The following is a 10,535-nucleotide window of genomic DNA, read 5'->3' on the forward strand; positions in this document are numbered from 1 at the left end:
CTATGACCTTGTCATCAATACAAATTAGATATTCTCATATCACATTACAATTGTTGTAGATGTCTCAAAAAGTCATCATGCTCATCACTACTCTAAAGTTATAATGGTTATTAAACCCACCACTATGCTTTGTGCTGAGTCTCTCAGTCATGTCTGACTCTTTGGGACCCCATTACAAACTTTCAAATAGTTGGATAACTTTTTCCATGTGATTGGTTTCTTGGTAGCCCCCCAGTCTCCTCTGTCCATGGAATTCTCCAGGCAAGAATACTGGAGTGGGTTGCCATACCCTCCTCCAGGGGATCTTCCCAACCCAGAGATTGAACCCAGGTCTCCTGCACTGCAGGGAGATTCTTTGCCATCTGAACTACCAGGGAAACCCACTACTAGGTCTTATTATTTCTAGGTTTGTAAAGATATACCTTTGTCTATATGTATCTATGTAAAACTATATTGCTGTTTTTGTACAGTAGCTAAGTCATGTCCAACTCTTTGTGACCCCATTACAAACTTTCAAATAGTTGGATAACTTTTTCCATGTGATTGGTTTCTTGGTAATACTATATATTTTAGTTTTGAGGTGCTAAAACTATAAAACTCTTAGAAGAAAAAACACATGTGTAAGTCTCCATTTGCTATTTGCTACTTGCTACTTGCCATTTGCTACTTTAGAGGATCTTCCCGACCCAGGGATGGAACTCATGTTTCTTGTGTCTCCTGCACTGGCAGGTGGATTCTTTACCACTAGTACCACCTGGGATGCCCAAGGGAAACTCAAATCAAAACTACAATGAGATATTACTTTACGCACACTAGGATGATGATAATTTTGTAAAAAATTAATAGCAAGTGTTGGTAAGGTAAGGATGACAAAAATTGAAAGCTTCCCACATTGTTGGTGCAAGCCACTCTGGAAAACAGTTTGACAGTTCCTCAAAAGGTTAAACATAGTGTTACCATGTAACCTAGCAATTTCACTACTATGCATATGCCCAAAAGGAATGAAAACATGTCTACACAAAAAGTTGCACACCAATGTTCCTGGCAGTATTATTCATCATACCCAAAAGGCAAAATCAATTCAAATGTCCATCAACTGGTGAACAGGTAAACAAATTGTGGTATATCTATGCACTAAAATATGATTCAGTCAAGTAAGCCAGACACAAAAAGACAAATATTGTATGGTTGCATTTATGTGAGGTAATTATAACTGTTCTGTGTATGATAGTTTCTGTCACAGAGACAGAAAGTAGAATAGTGGTTACCAGGGACTGGGGGTCGAGGAATGGGACATTATTATTTAATAGAAACAGATAATGAAAAATTCTAGAGATGGATAGTAGTGATGGTTTCACACCAAAGTGAATGTACTTAGTGCCACTGAACTGTACACTTTAAAATGCTTAAGGACATCCCTGGTGGTCCAGTGGTTAAGACTCTGCACTTCCACTGCAGGGTGCAAAGTTTTGATCCCTGATTTTACCTACTAAGTCAATTCAGTTGTGTCCGACTCTGTGTGACTCTATGGCCTGTAGACTGCTAGGTTCCTATGTCCTTTGGACTCTCCAGGCAATAAAACTGGAGTGAGTTTCCATGCCCTTCTCCAGGGGATCTTCCCAATCCATAAGTCGAACCCATATTTCTTAACATCTCCTGCATTGGCAGGTGGGGAGTTTTTTTAATTTTTTTTTTTTTTTTTACTGCTAGCACTACCTGGATCCCTGGTTGGAAAGTTTGAAATGCTGCTAGGTGCAACAACAACAAAAAAAGAATTTAAAGGCCAATTTTAAGTTTATACATATTTTACCACATTAAAAAAACAATGAATTATTGGTATGTACTGCAGCATGGATGAGCCTTGAAAACATTATGTTAAGTGAAAGAAACCAGACACGAAACTCACATATCCTATCATCCCATTGCAGGTTATATACACACAGAACAATAAAAAGTAGGTTAGTGGTTGCCCAGGGTTGGGAGAGAAGGGGAGGATGGAGATTTACTGCTAATGGGTACAAGATTTCCTTTGGGGATCATGATAATATTTTACAATTCAATATTGTTGATTCTTTTTTTTTTTTTTGCTGTGGTACACAGTATGAAGGATCTTAGCTCCCCCACCAGGGATTAAACCTGTGCCTCCACAGTGGAAGTACAGATTTCTAACCACTGGGCTGCCAGGGAATTCCCAATATTGTCAATTCTTGCAAAACCCTGTAAATATACCCAAGACCCATTGATTATATACTATAAATGGGTAAAATATATAGTGGATAAAATATACCTGAACAAAATTGTTTAAAAAACTGGAAAGATGCAAAATTATCATTATTTGTAGATTCTTTGATTGTATACCAGGCAAGGCCAGCAAGATGAACAGAAAAACCACAATAAACAATAAGATGCAATAGAGTGAATGGATAGCAAAATGACATAAAAACACATTTCCATGTGTAAGCCACAACTACTTAGCATAAAGGAAAGACAGACCCCATTTATAAGAGAAAAAATGGTATATGACCTATGTATAAAGTTATCAAGCAAAATACAATATGTAGATGAAAAATTGTAAGTGCAACTAAGGCACATAAAGGAATAATTGTAATAGAAAGGCATACTTTATGCCTGCCTAGAAACACTCAATATTATAAAGATGTCAATTTCCCCTGAATTAATCACTGTATTTAACATGGTTGCAATATACATACAAACATACAAAGGATTTGAGGGCAAGAACAAACAAACTGAATCAAAGATTCTTATGGAAAGATAAAATAATAGCCAGAAGAACTCTGAAGGAGAAAAGCAATAAGAGGGGATAGACTTAACTCATATACAGCACATTATAAAAGCTTCATTAATTAAGGCCATTTGGAACAGCCCCATAGTTAGAAAAATCAATGGAAAACAGATTCAAGTACACATATGGGAATTTAGTATATGATAAATTTGGTATTTTAAATTAGTAAGGAAACACTCTATTTTAAATGGTAGTAGGATGACTCTAACAAGGCCTTTCAAAACCTGACATAAACCCCAAAGTCATAAAAAGATTTATAGATCTCACTGCTGCTGTGGCTGCTAAGTCGCTTCAGTCGTGTCCAACTCTGTGAGACCTCATAGACAGCAGCCCACCAGGCTCCCCCGTCCCTGGGATTCTCCAGGCAAGAACACTGGAGTGGGTTGCCATTTCCTTTTTCAATGCCTGAAAGTGAAACGTGAAAGTGAAGACGCTCAATTATGTCTGACTCGTGGTGACCCCATGGTCTGCAGCCTACCAGGCTCCTCTGTCCATGGGGTTTTCCAGGCAAGAGTACTGGAGAGGGGTGCCATTGCCTTCTCCGATAGATCTCACTACATAAAAAAAATTTCTGCATAGAGAAAAGAATAATGAAAGACAAACACTGATGCCCTCAGAATCTAGCCTTAGGCTCTGTGTACTTGCTGTTCCATCTCACCCAAGTATTATTTTCCCCAATGGATATGGGCACATTCTTTCTTTACCTCTGTGAGTGCTCCTTCTTAGTTTCCCTTACTGCCTCTTCATCTCTCAACCCCCACGTCTCAGGCTCTAAATTCTCTCTCTTCAGTATCTACATTCACTACTCCCTTAGTGATTCCATCTTGTCTCATAGCTTTAAATTGCAAAATTGCGTTTGTTTGTAGTCAAACCAAATATGTATATCCCAGACCTCTCTCGAGCACACATGTCTAGAACGCATCCAACTTCCCACTTGACACCATCACTTAGTGGTCCAGTAAACAGCTTATGTGCACAACTGAATCCTTGATCTTCCCACACCCTTCCCAAACTTGTTTAATCACAAACTTTCCCGTCTCAGTTGATGGTAACTCCATCATTTCAGTGTTAGAGCCAAAAATCTTGGAGTCATCCTTGACTCCTCTCCTGTCACACCCTACATTCAGTATTTCAGGAAATGCTTTTCTCTCTACCTTTAAAATATAACCAGGGGACTTCCTTGGTGGCACAGTGGTAAAGAATCCCCCTGCCAATACAGAGGACATGGGTTCAATCCCTGGTCCAGGAAGATTCCACATGCTGTGGAGCAACTAAAACCGTGTACCACAACTGCTGAGACTGTGCTCTCAAGCCCACACGATGCAGCTACTGAGCCTGTGTGTCACAACTACTGAAACCTGAATGCTCTAGAGCCAGCAAGCCACAACTACTGAAACCCATGTGCCTAGAGACTTTGCTCCACAACGAGAGAAGCCACTGCAATAAGAAGCTTACACACTGCAACTAGAGAGTAGCTCCTGCTGTCCGCAACTCGAGAAATTCCGTATGCAGCAACAGAGACCCAAGCACAGACAAAAATAAATAAATAAAGCAGTGTGTGCATGTCCAAAAAATGGTTAAAATATAAACAGAATTCAATCACTGTCACCCTCACCATTGCTGACACCCCATTGTGAGTCACCATCGTCCCTTCACCGGGTGATGACAATAGACTATTTTTTTTCATTTATTTTTATTAGTTGGATGCTAATTACTTTACAATATTGTAGTGGGTATTGTCATACATTGACATAAATCAGCCATGGATTTACATGTATTCCCCATCCTGATCCCCTCACCCACCTCCCTCTCTACCCAAGACAATAGCTTTTTAATGATTCTCTTTACTTTTATCTTTCCTCCATAAAGTTCATTTTCAATACAGTAGTTAGATTTATCCTTCAAAAATGAAAGTTATGCCACATCACTGTTCTATACAAAACTCTCCAGTGGCTCCCATCTATTTCAGAGTAAAAGTCAAAATCCATTCAATGGTCGACAAGGCCTTTCATGTTCTAGACCTTCTTTACCCCATTGATGTCATCTATTTAAACCTGAAAACTCTGGATCTGGTGCTCCTGATCCCTCTTAGCCTACTCTACTTTTTCTTTTATCCATAGCACATATCACCTACTAACCTAGTATACAATGAATTTCTTACTACTTTTATTGCTTGTTTCTGTCTTCTTCCACTTGACTGTGTGAACCACAGGGGCAAGATTTTTTTTTTTTTTTTTTTTGGTCTGTCTTGTTTGCCGCTGTAACCCAAGAGTCCAGAACTGTGCTTGGCACAGAGTAAGCACTTCAGTTCAGTTCAGTTCAGTTCAGTTCAGTTGCTCAGTCGTGTCCAAATCTTTGTGACCCCATGGACTGCAGCAAGCCAGGTTTCCCTATCCACCACCAACTCCCAGAGCTTGCTCAAACTCATGTCCATTGAGTCGGTGTTTAATAAATATTTTTGAAATGAATGAATACCTACATGTCTTACCTCCTAATTTCCTTCAGGCTTCTGCCCAAATGTCACCTTATAAGCAAGCCCTTCCCTGACCACTATGTATAAAATAGCAACTCCACCATGTCAGGCATTTCTTAGTTCTTTTAAATGCTTTATTATTTTATTCTACTTAGCATCACCTGGCATATTATTTTTTTATTGCCTGTCTCTCTCTCCATTAAAACATAAGGTCTCTGAGGTCAGGGGCTTTGCTTTGTTCACTGCTGTTCCTACTTGATAGTAGGCACTCAGTAAACATCTAATGAAAGACTGAACAGACCCAACAGATGAATGAGGGGATTTTGTTAATATTAATTAAGGAATAATTCCCTCCTTTGACAAAGGAGGGAAGAATATAGAATGGGAAAAAGATAGTCTCTTCAGCGAATGGTATTAGGGAAGTTGGACAGTTGCATATAAATCAATGAAGTTAGAACACCCTCACACCACCAGTTCAGCTCAGTTCACTTGCTCAGTTGTGTCTGACTCTTTGCAACTCCATGAACCACAGCACACCAGGCCACCCTGTCCATCACCAACTCCCGGAGTTCACCCAAACCCGTGTTCATCAAGTCGGCGATGCCATCCAACCATCTCATCCTCTGCCGTCCCCTTCTCCTCCTGCCCTCAATCTTTCCCAGCATCAGGGTCTTTTCATATGAATCAGCTCTTCGCATCAGGTGGACAAAGTATTGGAGTTTCAGCTTCAACATTAGTCATTCTAATGAACACCCAGGACTGATCTCTTTTAGGATGGACTGGTTGGATCTCCTTGCAGTCCAAGGGACTCTCAAGAGTCTTCTCAACACCACAGTTCAAAAGCGTCAATTCTTCAGTGCTCAGCTTTCTTTATAGTCCAACTCTCACATTCATACATGACCACTGGAGAAACCATAGCCTTGACTAGACGAACCTTTGTTGGCAAAGTAATGTCTCTGCTTTTTAACATTCTGTCTAGGTTGGTCATAACTTTCCTTCCAAGGAGTAAGCGTCTTTTAATTTCATGGCTGTAATCACCATCTGCAGTGATTTTGGAACCCAAAAAAATAAAGTCAGCCACTGTTTCCACATTTTCCCCATCTATTTACACAACAATAAACTCAAAATGGCTTAAAAACTTACTATAAGACATGACACCATAAAACTCCTAGAAAAGAATATAAGCAAGAATATTTTTTGACATAAATCATAGCAATTTTTTCTTAGGTCAGTCTCCCAAGGCAATAGAAATAAAAGCAAAAATAAACAATGGGGCGTAATCAAACATAAAAGTTTTTGCACAGCAAAGGAAACCATAAACAAAACAAAAAGATAATCTATAATCTATGTAATGGGAGAAAATATCTACAAAGGATGTGACCAATAAGGACTTAGTTTGCAAATTATACAAACAGCTCATACAACTAAAAACAACAACAACAACAACAAACCCAATCAAAATATTGGCAAAAGACCTAAACAGGCGTTTCTCCAAAGAAGACATACAGATGGCCAAAAAGCACATGAAAAGATGCTCAACATCACTAATAATCAGAGAGATGCAAATCCAAACTACGGTGAGGTATCATCTCACTCCCATCAGAATGTGTGCACACATTTTAAGTTGCTTCAGTGATGTCTTGACTCTTTGTGACCCAATGGACTGCAGCCTGCCAGGCTCTTCTGTTCATGGGATTCTCCAGACAAGAATACTGGAGTGGGTTGCCATGCCCTCCTCCAGGGGATCTTCTCCTGCATTGGCAGGTGGTTCTTTACCCTGAGTGCCACTTGGGGGCCCTCCCATCAGAATGCCCATCATCAAAAAGTCTACAAATAATAAATGCTGGAGAAGGTGTGAAGCAAAGGGAGCCCTCCCACACTGCTGGTGGGAATATTAACTGGTGTAGCCACTATGGAGGTTTCTTTAAAAACTAAAAATAGTCCCTCGGCCTTACTCCAGGGGCTTTTGATGTAAGGCTCCTGCATTGCTGGAGGGTACATGAACAAGCACGCATCCCTCCCCAGGGAGACTCTGCTGTCCTCTGGGGCCTACACGTGGAGCTGACAGTTCAGGGTGGGAGGCTGGCAGGCAACCTTCAAACAGGGTAGAGATGTTAGCTATCAGTAAGTGAAGGAGAGTGCACATGCCTGAAAGAACCAGGATAAAATGCTAAACTCTGATGTAATTGGAACATGAACCATGGGTCAAAGGAAAGACACACCAAATAATTTCTAACTGACTAGCATCCGAACATGTTGGAGGTTTCCTGTCGTTAATCAGGAGCGCTAACTCGGGAGCTTATAGAAAACAAACAAACAAACAAAAAAAAAAAACCTAAAAATAGTACTACCACATGATCCAGCAATCCCACTCCTGGGCATATATGCAGATGAAAGTATAATTAGAAAAGATACATGCACCCCTATGTTCATAGAAGCACTATTTACAATAGCCAGGACATGAAACCAACCTAAATGTCCATTGATAAATAAATGAATAAAGAAGACATGGTACATATATATGATAGAATACTCCTCAGACATAAAAAAGAATGAAACGATGCCATTTGCAGCAACACATGGAGCCAGAAATTGCCATACTGAGTGAAGTAAGTCAGACAGAGAAGGAAAAATAAATGATATTGCTTCTACTTGGAATATAATTTTTAAAAAGTGATATAAATGAACTTATTTACAAAACAGAAACAGAGTTACATATTTCAAAAATAAGCTTATGTTTACCAAAGAGGAAATATGTGTGTTGGGGGGACAAATTAGGAGCTTGGGATGAACATACAAACACCACTATACATAAAATAGATAACCAATAAAGAACTATATTCAATAACTTGTAATAACTGATAATGGAAAATAACTTATAAAAATAATATATATAATGTATTACAAAATCACTTTACTGTACACCTTAAACTAACACAATATTGTAAATAAACTATACTTCAATTTTTTAAAAAAAGAAATAATGCCTTCAAGCTTAACCCATATAGTCACAAATAGAATTTCCATCTTTATAATGGTTGAATGATATTCTATTTTATACATACTACATTTCCTTTATCCATTCATCTGTTGAGGGGCACTTAGACTGTTTCAGTGTCTTGGCTATATGCTTCAATGAACATAGGGGTGCCACTACCTAGATTTCAATTCCTTTGAATATACATCCAAAGTAGTAAATGGTGGTACTTGGAGACTGTAATAAGTCACAAAAGTATATTGTAATATCCAGAGTGACCACTAAGAAAAGTACAAACAGAGATAGGCTCTAAAAAACTTTAAATGAATCAATAAATAACTCTAAAAAGTGTTCAAGAATCTCACAGAAAGTTAAGAAAAGAGAATAAGAGGAACAAGAACCAGAGGAAACAAACCAAAAGGGACAGTTCTAACATATCAATAGTTACCTTAGATTAGTGAAAAATGGGGTGGAGTCTGACTACCACAGTCATAGGGTGCTCCAGCTCATGGTATGTGGAGAGATTTGCCACATTTCTAAAGAATCTCAGAAAACAGCTGCATTTCAGAACCTAAACCAGCATTTGCTTTTCTTCACTCTGAGGGAGCACACAGGTCATGAGATCTACAGTTCACATATAGTAGGTGGGCTATAAATTCCTGTTGAATGAATGAATGAAGATGGCAGTGCCTGGCATCAAAGAGATCAAGCTCTGAGCCTTTGGAGTGGGACCACTGACTCCAAGACCCTAGACTACCAGAGAACTAGCCCTAGGGAGTATCAAATAGTGAGAACTCACACAAAGGAAACCACATGATTACAAGACCCAGCATCACCCAATCATAAGTAGCACCCTGAGCAGGACACCTCATCTAAACAACAAACAAACCAAAAATACAAACCCAATCATCAGCAGACAGGATTACCATCTCACTCAGCCTTGCCCATCAGAGGAAAAACAAACAAAAACTCAGCACAAATCTCACCCTATACAAAGCTTACACAAACCACTGGACCAACCTTAGGAGGGCAGAAACCAAAAGGAAGAAAGAATTCAACTTTGAAGCCTGGGAAAAGGAGACCTCAAACACAATAAGTTAAAAAAAAATTTGTATAGTAATTCTCTGAAACAGCAGAGAATTACTATACAAATGAAGGAACAAACTAGAAACACAGAAGTCCAAATAAATGAAGAGAAAATAGGCAAACCACCTGAAAAAGAATTCAGAATAATGATGGTAAAGATGATCAGAAGCCTTGAAAACAAAATGGAGAAAATGCAAAAATCAAATAATGAAGACCTAGAAGAATTAAAGAATAAACATACAGAGACAGACAACACAATTACTGAAATTAAAAATACTCTAGAAGGATTCAATCACAGAATATCTGAAGCTGAAGAATGAATCAGTGAGCTGAAAGATAAAATGGTGGAAATAACTTCTGAAGAGCAGAATAAAGTAAAAAGAATGAAAAGAACTGAGGATAGTCTCAGAGACCTCTGGGACAAAGTCAAATGCACCAACATTTGAATTATAGGAGTCCCAGAAGAAGAAGTGAAAAAAAAAGGATATGAGAAAATTTTTGAAGAGATTACAGTTGAAAATTTCCCCAACATGGTAAAGGAAATAGTCAAGTCCAAGAGGCACAAAGAGTCCCATACAGGATAAACCCAAGGAGAAACACACCAAGACACATGCTAACCAAACTAACAAAGACTAAACATAAAAAAAGAATATTAAAAGCAACAAGGGAGAAGCAACAAGTAACATACAAGGGAAACCCCATACGTTTAACAGCTGATCTTTCAGCAGAAACTCTACAGGCCAGGAGGGAATGGCAGGATATATTTAAAGTACTGAAAGGGAAAAATCTACAAGCAAGTTTACTGTACCCTGAAAAGATCTCATTCAAAATTGACAGAGAGATAAAAAACTTTTCAGACAAGCAAAAGTTAAGAGAATTCAGTACCACCAAACCAGCTCTACAAGAAATGTTAAAGGGACTTTTATAGTCAAGAAATACAAGAGAAGAAAAAATATCTACAAAATCAACCCCAAACAATTAAGAAAACAGCAATAGGAATATATATATATATATATATATACATACATACATATATATATATATATATATCAATAATTACTTTAAATGTAAATGGATTAAATGCTCCAACCAAAAGACACAGACTGGCTGAATGGATACAAAAACAAGACCTATACATATGCTGTCTACAAGAAACCCACTTCAGACCTAAAGACACATATAAGCAGAAAATGAGA

The 10,535-nt window shown here is 38.4% G+C and overlaps 1 non-coding gene across 1 annotated transcript; it reads left to right on the forward strand.

Moving 5' to 3' along the window:
- Positions 1-7,216: 7,216 nt before the first annotated feature.
- On the forward strand, positions 7,217-7,345 carry LOC136154972 (small nucleolar RNA SNORA49). Its single transcript, XR_010660666.1, has one exon. It is a non-coding gene; the product is annotated as a small nucleolar RNA SNORA49 (small nucleolar RNA).
- Positions 7,346-10,535: the final 3,190 nt, after the last annotated feature.

This window comes from Muntiacus reevesi, chromosome X (genome assembly GCF_963930625.1).
Source record: "Muntiacus reevesi chromosome X, mMunRee1.1, whole genome shotgun sequence".
Taxonomy (NCBI): Eukaryota; Metazoa; Chordata; class Mammalia; order Artiodactyla; family Cervidae; genus Muntiacus; species Muntiacus reevesi.